The sequence below is a fragment of the Octopus sinensis genome, linkage group LG20, assembly GCF_006345805.1.
Source record: "Octopus sinensis linkage group LG20, ASM634580v1, whole genome shotgun sequence".
NCBI lineage: Eukaryota > Metazoa > Mollusca > Cephalopoda > Octopoda > Octopodidae > Octopus > Octopus sinensis.
The window spans coordinates 723,638-744,072 of record NC_043016.1 but is presented as its reverse complement, the minus strand read 5'-3'; the positions used below and the strand labels follow the sequence as shown (position 1 = coordinate 744,072).

Below are 20,435 nucleotides of genomic sequence, written 5' to 3'. Positions count from 1 at the left end.
GTAGCCTGAGCTCGATGTGGAAGCAAGCTAGTTTCCTCAACGACCTCAGACCACACAGAATAGATGTAATGGTGGCTACTGAGACTAAGTTGGACAAGCCGCAGGCCTTTTCTACTCTCCTGGGTGGCTGTGCGAAAATCATGACTCCTAGTGAAACCGGAAGGAGGGAAGGCGTTGTAGTTTTGCTCCAAAAAACTTGGCTCTGCAGATTTGTACGATATTTGTGGACCCAGAAGCTGAGTTGGTCATTATGGATTTAACATTCAGGGATAAAACCTTCAGGCTGATTGTCATTTACACGCCTAGTACGGTAGGCAAACGGAATGATTTCTGTCAATGCCTGGAGAATTTCTTTGTAACGTCAAAGACACTAGCCATGCTAGGAGTCTTTAACGCTATTCTAGATGCACGCCAGGATAGCGTGGGTTCGAACAATAGGAAACGTAACTCACGTCTCGTCGATGTGCTGAAGCGATTTAGGTTGGCAGATCGATACAGACTTGATTATCCCAGCGTTCCAATGTGGTCTTGGAGTAACAACGACGGATCAATCAGGTTTTACATAGATAGGATCATACTTAATTCTAGAGATAAATCTAGTTTTAGCTGTCCACAATTTATTACAAATTAGTGACGTGTAGGATGCATATAGATAAAGTACATAAACAGGGGTCCGGATACTGGAAGTTGAACAAGTCTCTTTTGGCTTGCGAAGCTTACGGAAGTCAGATTAGGAAGTTAGTAATTAGGGCATTACCCGGCGCTGTGTTAAATAACCGGTGGTGATGTGCCCTCAAACCAGCCATTCGAATTCAGTCAATTATATTTAGCAAGTAGTTACCTCTAGAACAGGCTAGTGGAGAAGGGAAATTAATCAAAGCGTTACAAGAGGCGCTGTGAGTGGGCTCTGCACCCCAGGTTTTGGCGGCGAGATCGGTCTTAGACGACACCTCAATGCCAAACACAAAGGATGCAGATTTCGGGAAAAAAATACGTGCATTGAGCCACGAGGGGGTCAAACGTTGCCGGGTGGGTTTGTTCGGTATAAACTCAATATGGCATTGAAACTACGATAAGGTCTTTGGTGGATGAGCATTGACGTGCAATCCAAGAAAGGAAGAGATGTGTAAAACCTGTTACAAGCACTTCGCCGCTGGACCATGGGAATGTCCTTCAGGACGTCCTAGCAGGCGGGTCGCATATCTCGGTGCGAGAGGATGAGCGCTGTGAAGGGCCGATTATAACTGCGGAGGTTATAGAGGTGCAGGGAAATGTTGCCGGAATTAGATGGTCTACTGTACGAATTTTATAAAAGTATACCAGACTTGTTCGGAAACATACTAGCCAGTTTCTACGCAAACTGGCAACAACATGGAAGAATTCCCAAACCTGTGACTCAGAGAGTTGTAACACTCATCAAGAAGGTCCCGAGCAACGGGGATATCATTAATAATTTTAGGCCCATAACACAAAGCTATAGATTTTGGCCAAGATATTAGCCAAGAGAGTGAGGCTTGTTGTAGGCGCCCTGGTGGGAGAGGCGCAAACATGCTCCATCACAGTAAGGACGATACACGACAACCTTCACGTCATCTGCTATACCATAGAGCGGGTTAGTAAAGTTCCTGGCAAGGGTGGGGTACTGGTGAATTTGGACCAGTCTAAGACCTTCGATAGCGTTGACCATCGGTATCTGGTGGCGGTCCTGTCAAGGCACGGGTTCGTCGTCCCGCTCACATGCCGAGGTGCGGCGGGACAGTGAAACTGCGACGCACGCCTTCGTGCAATGTGTGGAATTGAAGGGGGCTGTTAGCGTATGTCGAACAGCTAATGTTGGAGGCAGAAAGAGTACAGCTATAGACAGAAAGAGCCCATCATCAGGATTGTACCGTCTTCCTCCTTTAAGAAAGAAAGAGAGGCGACTTTTTTCTGTGCAGTAACCATACTGAAAGATACAATATGGACAACGCGCAGAAGGAGAATTGACACGGGCAACTTTATCTCTGGACGCGGATTGGTTAGTTATTTCAACTACCATCTGCTAAGCAAGATCCGTCTAGAGAGAAAGTGCCTCTCTCAAAGAGTATCTTTTCGAAAAAATGGATGCTAGTACTAAGAATGCTGCGAACAAATGGTACCGAGTTAGTGTATCCGGCCAAAATGGAACAGAAGGAGAAAAAAAGGAATACAAAATTATCGGGGAAAAAAAGAAACCGGCGTGTTATATAAAACCTCAAATGTCTATTTTTCATACATAACTATTTATAATCATTTAATTTTTCACTCTATTCGATTTCATGATCCGATTTCAGTATATCTTTATAAGATTATTTCAAAAGTATCTGATTGTAACACCAACTATATGTTGTAAGTGTCTTTGTTCATCCCCTCTAAGTATACCTTTTATTGATAATAAAGAAACATGCAACAATAATCTGAAATGGAACTGTCAAAGAGCGAAGTTCAAGCAAATTTGCTATTTAACTAAACAAAAAAGAAAAAGGACGTAAAGCAGCTGAAACGATTTCGCAGTGGAGACTTGAGACTTGAAGACTGTAAGCATAGTAGACCCTCATCTGTCAGTTAAAGACTGTCACTGAGAAATATCCACTCAAAACAACATGAGAACTGGCTGAATAACTTTATATTAGCCAGAAAGCTGCCTGCAGCCATTTCCGTGCGATCGGAAAATCAAAAAAAGCTCGACAAATGGGTAGCACATGATTTGAATGAAAATCAGGAAATGCGCAGACGTGAAATTAGTTTGTTGCTTCTCCGTAGCCAGACTGATCCATTTCTCGACCGTATTGCAATTTGCATGCATACACATACATACATACATACATACATACATACATACATACATACATACATACATACGCACATACATACATACATACATACATACATACATACATACATACGTACATACGTACATACATACATACATACATACATACATACATACATACATACATACATCGGGACCCCCTTCGGTCACGACACTGACCATGGGATTGCACCTAGAAAGTTACCCTCCTAGTCAAAAGTCTGGGGAAGGTGGTTTATGGAAGACCAGCAGTCGCCCATGCATACCGGCCTCCCCTCTCCACGCCACCAGTGTTATCCAAGGGAAAGGCAAAGGCTGATACAGCTTGGCACCAGTGACGTCGCAAATCATTTCTACAACTGAATAAACTGGAGCAACGTGAAATAAAGTGTCTTGCTCAAGGACACAACACGCAGCCCGGTCCGGGATTCGAGCTCACAACCTCACGATCGTAAGCTCGACGCTTTAATCACTGAGCCATGTGCCTTCACATTCATACATACATACATACATACATACATACATACATACATACATACATACATACGTGTGTGTGTATGAGAGAGAGAAAGAGGAGAGGGAGGGTGGGAGGGAGAAAGAGCGGGAGGGAGAGAGAGAGTGTGTGTGTGTGTGTGAGAGAGAGAGAGAGAGAGAGAGAAACTGACTGCTCTTCTGGCAGATCCACGCCAGGATTCTAAATTAAATCTCAAATCTGTGAACCGGCGAAACAACCGTTTCCTCGAAGTTGAGCGTAAAAATTTATGGTGATTTATTACAACTGGGTACGGCATGATATGATGTATACAAACTCATGGTACACAATTAAAGCCAGGTGGATTACGGTTCTGCGGTATACAAACTTGTGGTAAATATAACTAGTCGGTGCTTAACCATCGAGCGTCGGGCAGTGATTTGAAGTATACAAACTTGCAATACATAAATACAGCTAAGGAGAGTGTGACTTGAGGAGTTTGACAGCTGTTGAAAGACTACACATGTTAGTTCCTTCTCGAGCCATGCCTGGCACATAAAGGCAGGTTTCCCGGTTTCTTGGCGTATAGGTTCCCCACCTGGACGAGACGCCGGTCCGTCGCAGGTGAGCTGCAAGATGCAGGAGGAAAGAGTGAGAGAAAGTTGTGGCGAAAGAGTCAGCAGAAGTTTCGCCATTACCCTCTGCCGGAGCCGCATGGAGCTTAGGTGTTTCGCTCATAAACACACACATCGTCCTGTCTGAGATTCGAACCCGCGATCCCTCGACCGCGAGTCTGCTGCTCTAACCACTAGGCCATGTGCCTCCACACAAAGACTACATAGACTGTATTTCATTATCTTTATTTCAAGATGATATCGTGTAATATAAAAGCAGTTTGGCTGCTTTTTTGTTGGGCAAATGATTTCAAACAGACAACGTTTACTCTTTGTATGTAAAGTTGTAAAGTATTCAGATGGTTATCCAGATATAATAGAAAGTTTTGTCTGGTGTCTTGGTCGTCTCAGCTGCCACTCCTGTTCGGCGATCCCACACGTGCGTCGTCGCTCACCGCTTCCGCTTCCTACCACGCATGCGCCCTGCAAGCCCTACTTGCGCCCTCCCCTATCTGTCATCCTCTCCACCAACACCACACGCCCCCCTGACCTACAGATCACTGAACCGGCTTTCTCACTCGCTCCCCGCTCCCGCACCTTAACTGGTTTCATAATCAGCCAACCAGGGAGGAGGGTGCCGTTCCCTCTGTGGTCGCAGTGCGACCCTAGGACTTGTTCCTGGTGTGTTGCTGCTGGCCTCATCATTCTGTCTACTGGTGTTGTTTTCTTCTTGCCCACTGCTGCTGTCCCATCCTCTGAGGCATGGACAATCCTCCGTATATCCAAAACGTGGCGTGGCATACCATCGGCCGAGATGTTATTTTTTGAATTTAGGCGTGCTCTTCCTCTGCCCCAGGTCGCATTGATGTAGTACACGGATGCCTCCACTCGTACCTGAATATTGCCCTGTGTGGCACCGACTCCTCAGCCTGTCCTATTCTGGGCGACATATTGTACCAAAACACGGCCTCGATTGGTGAAATGTGACCCCTCTCTGCCATGGCCTTGATGGTACGATGATGCCTTTCCACCACCCCATTTCCACTTGGTCGGTATGCCGCCCTGAAGAAGCGGTTGACCTTCCACTCATCAAGCATTTCTTTCAGCACATCCGACCGAAATGCAGTGCCATTGTCCAGAAGCAGTTCATCCACGGGGCCTCGTTCCAGGAATATCTCATTCAACACTTTCACAATTTCTTCTGCGGTCCCCGACTTCATCTCCCTCCATATGGCCAACCGCCCTGGTCCGCAGTCAACCATTGAGAGGTATGTCCCCTGCCGGTAGTGTGTTATGTCCACCGCCAGTCGTTTCCAGTCCCGGTCCACTGGAATACTTCCCGCTTCATGCACGACCGGAGCAGGGTCGATGGACTGGCACCTGTCACAACTGCTAACCACTCTCTGCACGCTCTGTCTTGTTACGTCGGAGTCGACTTTTCTGGCTAGGAACAATTTCCTGTCCACACCCATGTGATGCATGGTGTGCAGTCTCCGCAACTCCGAGTCGCTCAGACGGCATACTGCAGCTACAGCCTGCTTCGCATCCTCTGGCACCTGCAACCAGGCTCGCTTTACCCTGGTCAGGACGTCTGCCCTGTTCTTCTCGGAAGGCACAAAGATTACGCTCAGCTTCAGATTGAACTCAGTGGTTAGTTCACGCAGTATTCCCAATCGACGCTTTACCAGCATCTCTGCAGCCCTTTTGGTCCGCACCCTCCGCTCATCGGTGATGACTGCTGTCGCCCAACCAAATACAGTGGCCGAATCAGTCCTGATATCTATTGTGTGCAAACCCCACTTCAAGGCTAGGTTCACCCACTTCAACACGGCATCCAACTCCGCCACGTTGATATGATTGCAGTCATCCGTCTTCCTGAGCCAGGCTGCATCTTCCACCATGACACCTCCCACTTCTAAGACAACCCCTATTGCGATGCTACTGGCGTCACACCATACGATCCCGCTCTTTGATTTGGGAACGTACCCCCTCACTGGGTCCTCTGCTCCTACTCTGACCAAGACTTCCTGCATCATGTCGATCGTCCTCTCGCCCACTCTATCATTCCACTTCACTCCTTCGACTCGTCTCTTGATGACGCTAAATGCTGTTCGGAGCCAACCTGCAATCGGGTAATGTCCCACCAGTTTCCCACACACAGAGAACAGTTCCCGTCTACTCATGCTGGCGCCCAGTTCAGGGACCTTATTCCCTCGCCGGAACACCAACGCGCCGGCCTTAGATTATTTACATCTAGAAGATGATGTTTGGCATGTTAACAAACATCAGTCCTGAAATGATGTTTATTTCATATAAATAGTTTATAAAATATTCGTTGTTAACAACTCCTATAGCTTTTCGCCATGCGATGTGATGGGAAATTGTCTTTCTCGTTCTTAATAACAGCATTAATGTCCTTCAGATGGGGCTTGGTGCAGTCGTTTGTGTAGCATATTCTGAAATGTAGTCTAAGCGTGAAGCCAGCCTCAGAATGGTTTAAGATATTTAGATGATTGAGGTAGTTGAGTCCAAACGAGTCAATGCAAAGCTTTTACGTGATTCCATTAGCTTAAAGCAGAATTTAGCACTGTCAAATCACACGCAAGTTTCTTAAAAACAGGACACATTTACATGACGTAGTCCTAAATACTTTATGCCATAAACTCTGGAACGTTTGATTCTACATTGGCTAAACTGCGGTCTGCCCATTAAGTTAAACCATAATATCATTAACTCCAAGAAACGTTGACACTTGATTTTATTTTGTTTTCCAGCTTTACATGTTTTTACAGGTGCAATACGTGAGTAGATGATCTCTATACTGTCACTGAGTGGTCCGTGCTTTTCGAAATGCATCCTCTCGTCCAAACAGAGTTGATCAAATTGGTTGCCCAAATGGTTTTCTATTGATTCTACTGGTCAAGTATATTTAATTATAACTAAACATATTTCGAAAATGCTGGATCAAGAAGCTATTATGTAACACACTCTATCGTTATTGATCTTGCACGTACGAACGTGGCTTTATGAATGCATGTACAAACATATGTACTTTTAAAAGTTGAGTTAGGAGGCAAGGCAGTAACTATTATTATTTGTAAGGCTTTTGAGAGTGGTGGAACGGGGAGTAGGAAGGTGTCATGAAATAGGGGGCATGGGCCGAATGCTTTCAACACAGTGAGTTTCTTTTAAGGCACTCAAGTTTCCATGGTGCTTTATTGAAACGATTGAAGTTTTATGTCTACACAGGAAAAGGGCCATGTCGGGATTTCAACTCAGAAACTAAAACGCCGGAGCAAGTAATGTAAAGATTCTGCCGCGCGTCGTTACAGTCTTGCAAACACATCGTCTTGGATTTGTAGATAATTTTATCAAATTCCAAAGGGTGAATTTTGAAAAGGAACGCAAAGGATCAGAATAAACAGCACGTGCGATTCTCTTCGACGCATTAATAATTCTGCCAATTCGCCACTGTATGTATGTATGTATGTATGTATGTATGTATGTATGTATGTATGTATGTATGTATGTATGCATGTATGTATGTATGTATGTATGTATGTATGTATGTATGTATGTATGTATGTATATATGTATGTATGTTTGCATGCATGTATGTATGTAAGTATGTATGTATGTATGCATGTATGTATGTATGCATGTATGTTTGTATGTATGTATGTATGTATGTATGTATGTATGTATGTAAGTATGTATGTATGTATGTATGTATGTTTGCATGTATGTATGTTTGCATGTATGTATGTTTGCATGTATGTGTTTGCATGCATGTATGTATATATATATATATATATATATATATATATATATATATATGTGTGTGTGTATCATGTAGGTTTACATTTATCTATGTATGGATGTCCATATGTATGTACGTGTACGTGTATGTATAATCTATGTATGTCTTTATATGTATGTGCGTATATATGTATATATGTATGTCTGTATGTATCTATATACGTGTATTTATATATATATATATATCCATCTATGTATATGTCTATATATGTATGTGTAAGTAAGTATCTATGTGTATATGTATACATCTATGTACGTATCTATGTGTGTATATATGTATGAACGTACATACGTACATATGTATGTATGTATGTATGTATGTATGTATGTATGTATGTATGTATGTATGTATCTATCTAAATATGTATGTATTTATATAATAAGATTATCTGAATGAAATTATGTACGTTATTATGTATGCATGTATCTAGTTGCGTATATAATCATTTTCGCAAATATGTATGCATGTATATATGTGAAAATATGTGTATTTGTGTATGAAGACGTATGGACGGGAGATTAGTGAGTTGTGGGTTTCATGGTATCTTAACATCGTAATTTCAACTTCTGAACTGGATGGTGCGTTGTGTGTGAGTAAATCGTTACATTTCTTCAAGCTTTAGTCTGCTTCACGAAAAATGTGTAATAACTTAGTTCCGGTGTAGCTCCTTGAGCCTCCATCTGTTGCAATCCTTGCTGTTCTGCTAGAACAGAAGTGCGAGGGCCGAGAATATGCTTATGTCTGCGTGTAACTACATAGGCACCGAAAACAATTAGTGAAACCGTTGTACATAATCCCAAATCTTACACACCTGCGACTGACGATGGTGGACGTCTGTATGCTCCTCTTTGTGTGATTATTTCATCAAACATTAATTTTAAATCTAGAGACAGTAAGTCCTCTTCCTCCTCTTCCTCCTCCACCACCACCAACACGTCCTCCTCCTCATCATCATCACCATCGTCGTCGTCGTCGTCATCACCTTCGTCATTGACGTCGTTATTATTATGATTATTATTATTGTTGTTATTATTATTATTATTAATATTATTATTATTATTATTATTATTATTATTATTATTATTATTATTATCTTTATTATCATCATCATCATCATCATCATTGAGTGAGAGAGCAGTGCATGCCAAAAAGTTACACTGGCGCAAAATATACGAAGCCCAGTATACCTATCATGACTACCCGTCTGATAAGGGTAGACCAGGCACATGAGTCACAACCATATGTGCGCTACATGGTGATCTCATATCAAAATAAACAGCGCATGACCTTGCAGGTGGGGCGCAGTTAGAATTTTCTCCAGATCAAGTAACCCATCCCACTCAAAAGGTCCCAGAATAAGGGTTGTTTAAGGATGTCGAACGAAACACCCATGTTTCCAAAGGTGAATTATCCAAACCTCCAAGAGTTTCTCTCAACACACGGCTATGATGCTCCCCCACTACTTCTGCTCGTGATCAGAGATGCACATATCGTCAGCCACTAAGGGACATGCTCAACTGGTTATGGTCAAATAACTGACAAGCAAATCTGTGGTATTGAGCAGAATATTTGCTGTAGCCCATCTTTTATACCAAGACAAAACAATGTACATGATAACACTTGCAATCAGTTAAGATCAGAAGCTATGAGAGCCACTGTCTGGCATCATCATCATCATCATTATCACCACCACCACCACCACCACCACCATCATCATTATCATTATTGTTATTATTGTTATTATTGTTGTTGTTGTTAGTATTATTATTATTATTATTATTATTATTATTATTATTATTATTATTATTAGTAGTAGTAGTAGTAGTAGTAGTAGTCGTAGTAGTAGTAATAGTAGTATTGTCATTATTATTATTAGCTTTGTTTCGGATTGCTATGATTGGAAGAGAAATGGATGCCATCGTGTTTAGATTATCAATCAATTAATCTGTACCGTATGATGCACCGGTGGCTACCTTGTCTGCTTATATGTTATCAGTTTGTGTGTCTGTGTTGAAATGTAGATATTCCACTTCACGCTGGCCACTTGTTTACTTGCTGCGGAAATATTGGTAATTCTTGAAACAAGTCATAACGCTGGCGGCATTTTCACGAAGAATTGCTATTGAAATTTGCTGAAACAACCAAGAATCTTCTCTTTTATTCTTCGCAAGTGGTAACGCGATGAAGGCCAAGCTGCTTTAGGCAGACACCGGTTGAAGGAACATTTTAGATGGAATATTTACACATTTTGTTCAGTTTATTATTTGCAGCTCTAAGGAAGAACAGAAGCCAAAGATGGGTAACTTTACGCTGTCACTTGTTAAAAGTCCAACCAAGCTATTCCTGTCGTCTTGAAAGTGAAAATTCTAATTGGATGATAAACCATAGGAGAGAATGATTACGGCTGGGAATATCTTTGATCATAGTTAACCTGGGGCTAAACAACAATATTAACCGAACAGATATACCTGTGCCTCTACAGCATGTAATCTATCCTTCGTATATTGTTGTTTTCAATCTATTCAGCTCTGACAGAGCAGTACCATGATTAAAGACGCTCCAGTTTTATGATTATATAGGACTTGATTCTGAGGCTATCTCTATACCGAGGCAGGAGAATATGATTTGAGGGAGTTTTGTTTTGCTTGCTAGTTCTAACAGGTCAAACGAATCACTTAGAAATAGCTACCTTTGGTTTGTCTCAGCTCTGTGTTGAAATATATAATATTCGCTGATCTTATCCATACATAAAAAAAGATGAAAGATTTCTGATTCTTATCTGGATTACAGCTCGGTATAAAGCAGTATATTCCATATATGCAAACATATCGATCCTTTACATTTGATATTTTAACTGATTTACATTTGTTATATACTGACATTTATTGTTATATCGATATGAATGGCTGTGTTGATAAAAAAGCGTGATACTACTTCGAAGAATTGCAAATGCATTTTCTTTCATCGACAACGACATTTCGTCACTTGTCAAGGCATTTAATTGTCAATAGTCCAGTCTGTCTAGTTGTAGGCAGATATCATTGCAAGGTATAGTTCATTGTACTCTGCCCATAACTAATATATTTAACAGTTAACAGCCCAGTCTATCAGCTGCAGGTAGTACCATATGTAAGTGTATATATATATATATATATATATATATATATATATATATATATATAATATATATATATATATATATATATAAAGTTAATCCAACACGAAAACACAAAGAGAAAACACACAACGCGAGGACGTGGAACAAATATAGTATTATTGGACGCTTCAGGAAAGAGGGAAAGAAGGAGGGTTTAACGTTTCGAGCGGAGCTCTTCGTTAGAAACAGGAAAAGGAAAGATCCAAAGAAGGGAAGACGGGGGGAAAAATCGTCAACGGTACACACGCGGTCACATTTTGAATGTATATGTACATAGATATATATAATATACTAATTATATATATATATATTCATATGATCTCACCCATTGATGGATGTATTTAATCAACACCTATTCATGGAATTGCGTATCTTGCCTTCCTTTCTACCGATCATTTTTCTAAGAAGTAATACGTTAATGTAATAAAACGACACTAAAAGACATGCTAATAGAAACTCGTAATGAAAGATGAAACACTTCAAAAATTATCAATGACTTGTTGGTAACAATAATGAAAAATGAAAAATAAATGGTGTTGACATAAGACCGCCATATTGAGCAGTTATTCTGAGGGAAAAAAAGGAAGAATATAACGATACAGAATAAACCTCACTCAACAAGTCAAAGCTGTACAACAATTATATTACCACAATTCTATTAGTATATCTTCACTTCCATACATTATTTATTCCACTTCGAGATAGCGAAAGAAACTGTAATCTGATTTTACTTTGTACCATGTCCAGTTCCATCAGTATTTGTTATTCACCAAACGAATATAATTGTGATCGTTGTCGTCGCCGTTCGTTCATTTAGTTTTTTTTCCTTCTTATTAATGTTTTAGTCAAGAAAGAAGACTGTGCCTACCATTTTCAAGTCTCAGAGACTGGCTAAAATGGAACTATCCTTAAACCAGAAACCTGTCCTGAGTAAGTGCAGCAGAGTGGACTTCGCAAAAAGTACCCAGGTTATTAGGTCGTGGTGTTAAAGTGGGTGTTTGTGTCTTCCACTAAATATGATGTTGCTTAGCTCCAGTTTAACCCTGAGTTAAACACAGGATCAAGGAAGTTTTAGCCGTCATTACTGCATCTGTTTCCACATAGTATATATATAACTATGTACTAGTAAATGAGTCATTAAATATTTACTTTTTTTAGAAGAAAGGGGAAAAAAAGTGAAGAGTGTGATTTCAGAGAGATTTGGCTGCTACTTTAAGCATATTGAGTAACTACGTAGAATATACTTTCATTAGCTTATCAATTTTCGCTGTTTTTTGCTGTTGCTGCTGTAATTGATGTTGTTGCTACTGCTAGTTATTCTTTTCGTTGTTGTTGCTGTTATTGTTGCAGATGATGTTGATATTGTTCCAGCTGTATTTTTTTCGTTGCAGATGTTGTTGTTGCTGTTGTTGATGATTCTATTGTTACAGTTGTTGCTGCTGTTGCTGTTGTTGTTGTTAAGCAACAAGACGGGTAAGGGTGATTAGGTGATGGTCTATGTCTTAGGAGCAGGAGACCCCAGACCTTGGAAATCAAAAAAAAACTGTAGTCATCTTGTTGTAGTCGAGGGCTCTTCGGTGATGCCCGACACCACTGGGAGGCGGCCCTCGAAGTCGCTGGAAATGGAGGTCTCCGGGCCCAAATTCTTGAACGTCTGTTGTTGCTGCTGCTGTTATTGGTGTTGTTGTTCTTCTTGTATATCAATCCAGCTGAGATGAAGCTGAAGTATGACAACAAAACGGTTGGACGAGCGATAATCTGTGATCCTGAGTGTCATTGTTTCTAATCGTACCGACTCTGCGTCCAGTTCAATTCAACAACAAACCTCTGATTTTCACAGAAAGAAACATTTCCAACAAACGGGAGAAAAGAAAAATCGGTGGAACTGACACTGCGTAACTTATAAGATTCATTACCCAATTCCAAACAGGTAAAACTAATGAGGATCACATTCAGGATCTTTTTTCTTTTCCTGGTCTCAGTCATTAGACTGCGACCATGCTGAGGCGCCACCTTTAGCTGAACGACTCGATTCCTTTACTCTTCTTCTTCTTTTAGGCCTGGTACTTGTTGAATTGGGGGGTGGGGTGGACGACCGCAAAGACAAGAACACAGACACAGACACGCACGCAGAGACATACACAGAGATGCACACACACACATACACACACATAGAATTTACAATTTAAAGGAAAATCCAGGGTAATAATTACAATGTAGCTAAATGTTACTTAAGAGTCCCAGGATTTAAATCCGGATTAGTAAGTCGTATTTAATTGAAAATAGGAAAATTGAACAAGGCGACAAACATTCGGGATGTTGTTAAACCATTTATTTCTGCTGCATTCCAAAATGTCCGACAGGAAAATCGATGGTCAGCAATGCATCAATCTCATCAGGATGGATATAAATAACAAACTCATCAAACAGACCTGTTAATAGAAATAGAAAGTCGTAGGTTACATTTTATAGGACAACATCTATTTCTGTTAACATGTTTGTTTGATGAGTTTGTTATTTATATCTTTCCTGATGAGGTTGATGCATTGATGACCATGCCCTGCCAGATATTTTGGAGTGCATCCGTCGAAACATATGTAGAAGAATTCAGGATATAAATGGTTAACAACATCCAGAGAGTCCGTCTCCTTGTTCAATTTTCCTATATATATATTATATATATATTATATATATATATATATATATATTATATATATATATGTATGTATATATATATATATATACACGATCAAAAGGACCCCTGTCCAATGGACGGCGCTGAATCATATCTGCTGAATAAAAAGCAATCAGTGTTTTCGTTTCGTTAAAAAATAAATAAGCACGCCTTTATTTCAATAAAATTTTTGGTTTTGTAAAAAACGAAGTTAAGGCAAAATAAAAACTTCTTTAGAAACCAAATAGTCCTTCCGTCATTCATGCCAAGTTTGAAGAAAATATCTCGTTTGCATCTTACTTTTTTGGTTTCTTAAATATACTGCATTTTGCGGCATTATTTCAAGCACTTTTCTCGCGTACGCGTAGAATCGATCGCAACAGCTGATGTACTTGCGCGTATAAATGCATATTCCCACGGCTTTATCAATCGCATTCTCACCTGGAATCGATTTTTGCAATTTTTCAAGACTTATTAACGCCCTGATACCGTCGCTGTCTACATATCAAATTTGAGCGCAATCGGATGGAGGATGCCCGAGATCTTAAAAGACACACACGCAGAACGGATTTTATATAATATATATACATATATATATATATATTATATAATATATATATATATATATATATATATATATATTATATATATTATATATATGTATGTATGTATGTGTATATATATACGACGGGCTTCGTTCAGTTTCCGTCTACCAAATCCACTCACAAGGCTTTGGTTAGTCAGAGGCTATAGTAGGTGCCACGCAGTCAGACTGAACCCGGAACCATATTGTTGGGAAACAATCATCTTAGCACACAGCTCCTTTGGAAACCCTGGAACCGATTAAGCCGGGTGTCCAACAACAGGATTTTATACAGAGCGAACTCTGTTACATGTACCCAGAAAATAAACAAACACTTTGAATGAGAGTCATGTTTGGAATCAATAAATAATACTATCAGTTTCCGTGAGGCCTTTTTCAGTTTAGAAAACGATATTTGTAAAAGACCTACTACCAACTACAAAACTAATAATCGTAATGAAAAGATTCAAAGGAACCAAAATGAGGAAGCCATTGCAATTCACTTAAATAATTATGAGATGATGATGACGATGGTGTTGGTGGTGGTGACGACGAAAACAACAACAACAACAACAGTAACACCAATAGCAACTATTATATCAGGTTTTGACATTAGGTTACTAACTTTTGTAAGAGGGGGCCAAGTCGATTACATCAGCCTGAAAAAGATGAAAGGATGAAAGGCAAAGCACGTAAAGAGCAGGAAGAAACGCCGTTTACCGTTTTGTCCGAGGTGCTAACGATTTTGCCGATACACCTATAACAACAACAACAACAACAACAACACAAAAATAATAAAAGAACAACAATGACGACGATGACGACGACGACGTCGACGATGATGATGATGTTACTGGTATAATAATAATGATAATAATGATAATAATAATGATAATAATAATAATAATTATTATTATTTTATTATTATTATTATTATTATTATTAATGTTGATGTTGTGGTTATTTATTATATATTATTATTATTATTATTATTATTATTATTATTATTATTATTATTATTAATGTTGATGTTGTGGTTATTATTATTATTATTATTATTATATTATTATTATTATTATTATTATTATTATTATCGAGAGGAATGTAAATTTCAATTGCTCTTTTGTCAGAAATAAAGCAATTTTTGCAATATTATATTACAAAATTCCGACAGACAATTAAAATAACTACCAGCAATGCATCAAACATGGGGAAGAGAACTAGTCCATTGTTCCAAATAGCTCACAGAAACTGATTTTTTTTTTTTGTAATTAATAAAAACCCGAAGAAGTATAAAAAATACGAGTAAAACATGGAACAATTGATAAAACAGAGAAAATTTCCAACATCCAGAAAATTCTATTTCTTTAAAATAATTATAAGATTCTTGTCCATAACATCGACGTTAACTTGCCTAATAAAAATATGACAGTTGTGAAAACGAATTTAGCAATAAAGACCCGCGGAGCATTAAGCTTCGACTTTACAATGACTGATTGTTGAAGGTTTATCTTTTTTATTGCGAAATGTATCGAAAATAAAAAACAATTCAACGAATATTCTTTGTTCCATTTTCGGTATGCAATAAAACCAAAATTTGCAACGATGACGTCATCAACTTTATCATAAATGTCAGTATTAATTCAATATTACTAATACAAAGGCAAGAAATTACCAAAAAATGGATTTCATACCAGTTTTTGGTTGAAACTTTGTCAACTTTCGCTTGCTATCACATTCTTCCTATTCTGGCAGATAAAAAAATCGATTTTAAATCCACGACGTAGAGTAAAATTCTGGCAAAGAAAAACAACTATTAGAATGAATTCCCTGTATTGGTATATATACACTCACACACACACGCAGCACACACACACACACACACACACAGACACACACACACACAGACACACACACACACACACACACACACACACAGCACACGCACACACACACACCGATTTTGTACATATACATATATCGTGTTGTTTAAAAATCGTTCTGTTTTTATCGAAGCTAAATTTTAAGCACTTTGATAACAAAATTCAGTTTGCCCTTTGCACATGCGTTCTATTGGGGTGCTTAACACTTGAACGAAGTTAGACGTGAACTTGCGACGAGGCAGGTTGTATTTTGTGTACCTGGGACTACTCTGAAAATGAAGAACCAAAACGAACAGTTTTGATACCTCGTGTAATTTTTTCAATTTTAAAATTGAAAGGAATCGATAGAAACCTACAGGAAGATATGCAGTTTACGGAATGATTTCTGTTCGGGAATGTATGTTCCAGAAGTCTTTTTTGGTTCAAGATGCACCTCACTCTGGCCGGTCAGCTTAGATCAACACACGTTATACGACTAGGATGATCACGGTCTTTCCTGACATATCCAAATCCAGTTTCGATAACTATCTACATCAACATGATACAGAAACGGGTTCGATATTTGTGGACCACAGCTACTGAATGAGGCGAGTCTCACTCAATATATTTTTACAGGTGCGTGATTGCGTGTGTGCAGTGCTTATTTTGAATAATTTTAAATATATTCATTTATTATTCATCTGGTGTAGTTGCGAAAAGTACAAAACGCTTTGGTACTGCAAAATTTTGTTGGATATTTTAAATCTCCGTACTTAGATTAACTGCCATTGATTTCATCTGTCTCTAGCTCTGATAAATCTTCTGCGGAGAAAGAATATTTAAGTTCAATCTCCAGTTAGTTTAGCAGTAGGTAGCTATTTAAAATGAATACATGTTCAGACCCTGTTAGATTGGCTCGTCTAACGGGTATATGGCGTAGTGGTTAAGAGTGCAGGCTGCTAATCCTAAGATTCCGAGTTCGAATTCAGGCAGTAACCTGAATACTACTACTACTACTACTACTATTAATAATAATAATAATAATAACATCGAAAAATATCTTAAGAATGAGAACGCAGGTTCGAAAGTTCCCAAGACAACTGATGAAGGCTGGAAGGTATATATCAGCCGAAACAAGATGACCAATATCCGTCAAATGTAAATAATGTAAATAGAGTACATTTTTAGTAAAATTCATTTATTTGCAAAACACAGACACAGACACACAAACACACACACTCACATAAGCGAGAGAAACTTTGTAATAGAATGGGGTCCTATGGCAATATCACGTAAAAGATCCTCTAGTGGATCTAGATGTTATACCACGTAATACTCCATAAAGAGTAGTACAATGTAGAATTGTATGCAGGTGAAATCCAGAGGATCAATGAATGAAATATTTCATGCGGTAAGTATAGACTTAAATGTCTCTCTCTCCTTATACACACATACATACATACATACATACATACATACATATATACATATATATATATACAATACATATATATATATATATATAATATATATATATATATATATATATATATATATATATATATATATATATATTATATATATATATGTATATGTATATTATGTATATATATATATGTATATACGGGTGGACCAAAATGATATGACACATTTGGAGGCTTAATAAAAGCACAAAATAAGAAATAATGAAAAGAAAAATTTTATTTTCTGAATGTCCATATAATGCCATTTTATTTCATTAAGTTTTTAAAATTAAATCAGCTAAATGCTTCCCATCATTGTCAACACACTGTTGGAGACGTTCATGAACGTTATCGATAACTCTATGGATCATTTCTTCTGGAATGATTGCTATTTCTACACAATTGCACGTTTTAATTCATCAATAGATCGAGTGCGATGACTGAATACTTTTGATTTTAAATATCCCCACAAGAAGAAATCACATGGGTTCAAATCAGGAAATCTTGCGGGCCAACCAAGATCACCGCGCAAAGAAATCAAATAGAACGATTCCAAAAGTGTGTTGACAGTGATGGGAAGCATTTAGCTGATTTAATTTTTAAATCTTAATGAAATAAAATGGCATTATATGTACATTCAGAAAATAAAACTTTTCTTTTGATTATTTCTTGTTTTGTGCCTTCAAATGTGTCAGATCATTTGGTCCACCCACTATATATATATATATATATATATATATATATATATACATAGAGAAGCATGACCACTATGTGGACAACCCTTATGCTAGAAGTTGATCCGCTATGGTCTTACCTCTAAGAAATGTTCTCAACAAAAATTTAGCAAACACCAGAACATAAGTGAGCAAGACAAATGAAAAGTAACAAAAATATAGATTCTTCACATACATGTTTCACTATTAACAGATTACGTAATTTTACTAACGCAATTTGTCCGTAGATCTTCAGTGTGACCGTCAATACAAATATAATTTGCAGAACTATACACGAGGACGTCCGCACGATGCTGGATCTGTATCTAGTTCTACCTATTACACTTATGATTATTTTTCAAATGTCCTCGTTTTTGTGCGTTAAATTACCAGAAACTAATACTGCAGAAAATAATTTACTGCAGTGGCTTTTGCCTGTTAGAGAACGTATTAATTTAAATTTAAATTTAAAATAGACGAACGGAAAATAGATACGGAAGGTCCCTAATCCTTTATTGACTAGAAGGCATGACGCAATTTTGTACCTTTATCGTTAGAGACCTGAAATCTGTTAGACAGGAGGTTCCGACCTCATCTGGGTTTCGATTCCGAATTTTGCGTAACTATCGACATTGTTGAATTTTTCATGTATGTTGTTGGCTTCATCCTGGGAGGAGGCGAGCATCAGGATATCGTCGACGCACCTTGAGAAGTTGCTCCACGTACGATTTGGCGAGCAGGCCTGAGAGTTTGGATCCAATCGGTTGGCCTAATTAAATCGTTCAATTGAAAGGAGTGGTTCCCTACTACCATGATAAGTAGATCGTGGACATCCGAGAGAGTAAGGGTAAAAGGTGAAGTTTGGCGAAAAAGAGAGGAGAAGAAGGAAAAAGAAGTGGAGGTAGAAGGAGAGGAGAGGATGAAGAAGAGCGACGAGGAGGAGGAAAGGAAAATAAGTGTGGGTAAGGGGAGATAACAGAAGATTGCTGCAGATGTCGTTGAGGCAGTGGCATGGTCGTATCGGCACTTGTGGTATTGAGATACACAGAGACACACACAGACACATACACACACACACACACACACACACACACACACACACCACACACACACATATATATATATATATATATATATATATATATATATCATATATAAGTTCAGCAAAATTTAGTTTCAAGATGAATATGGTACTTAAGGTAAAGACACCCGAATTTTGTATGGTATTATCCATATAAATCAAATGGTGTGATTATAATCAAAATAAGCAACAAGGATATCCAAGGTAGATTAGTACAATTCTTTCATGCTACTTCATTTTATTAAACACTGTAAGTAGTACATCAGTTTTAAAATGTCGAGCAATCTTCAGCTACATATAGAATATTCCAATTACACGGACAATGCACATTCTTATCCCTATTTCATTTGCCAACATTATAAAGAGGGTAGATATATAAACAGAGAGGTTAATTTCATTCTGAAGAACATGATAGTAGTTAGTTCATTCTCCGTTTGTAGATTTTATCATTGAGTACACTTTGTTATGTAGATCTATCAGTGGGGAGGTTTTTTTTTATTCCTGGTTGAATGGAGACGAACAAGATTGTTTTTCTATTTATAGATATAGGAAGGGGTAGTGCAAATGTCAAATTATAAACTCATTTCGAAGAATTCAGGTTAGATATATGTGAATGTATTATAGAAAAAGGCTAGTAGGCCGAAGTTAGTGGGTAGGTGAATAGTGACTACCATGTTCTAGAGTTTTCACTGTCCTTACCCTTTAACAGCCAATATATATATATATATATATATATATAATATATATATATATATGCATGTTGTGTTATATATATGTGTTCTTATATATATATCTGTGTGTGTGTGCGTGTGTGTTATATATATTATATATATATATATAATGTGATTTTTCTTCATTCATTATATATCTTGAATTATGGTGGACTGCCGATTAAAGAGTGTATTTCTGCACTAATTATGAAATCACGTGATCTGCAGCTGAATTTTGTTTTTAAAATCGCTATCTTCGATAGTTGCATCCCCAGTTTCGGTACGATGTGTTTATTTATTTTAGTAGTTTTGACTTTAAGAGTCCCTCCTAGCGTTTGGCATTTATTATATATATATAATATATATATATATATATATATATATGCACATGATTGAAACCATATACACCCACAAGAGCCATAGTCGTCCGAAAAGTGCAAATCCGAATGCTTAATA

The 20,435-nt window shown here is 38.2% G+C and overlaps 1 long non-coding RNA gene across 1 annotated transcript; it reads right to left on the bottom strand.

The window, feature by feature from the left end:
- Nucleotides 1-1,591: 1,591 nt before the first annotated feature.
- LOC118767329 lies at nt 1,592-7,127 on the bottom strand. The gene is made up of 4 exons (XR_005003244.1): nt 7,114-7,127; nt 4,882-4,884; nt 3,492-3,497; nt 1,592-1,705 (listed from the first exon to the last, which is right to left on the bottom strand). It is a non-coding gene; the product is annotated as an uncharacterized LOC118767329 (long non-coding RNA).
- Between the last annotated feature and the right edge of the window lie 13,308 nt (nt 7,128-20,435).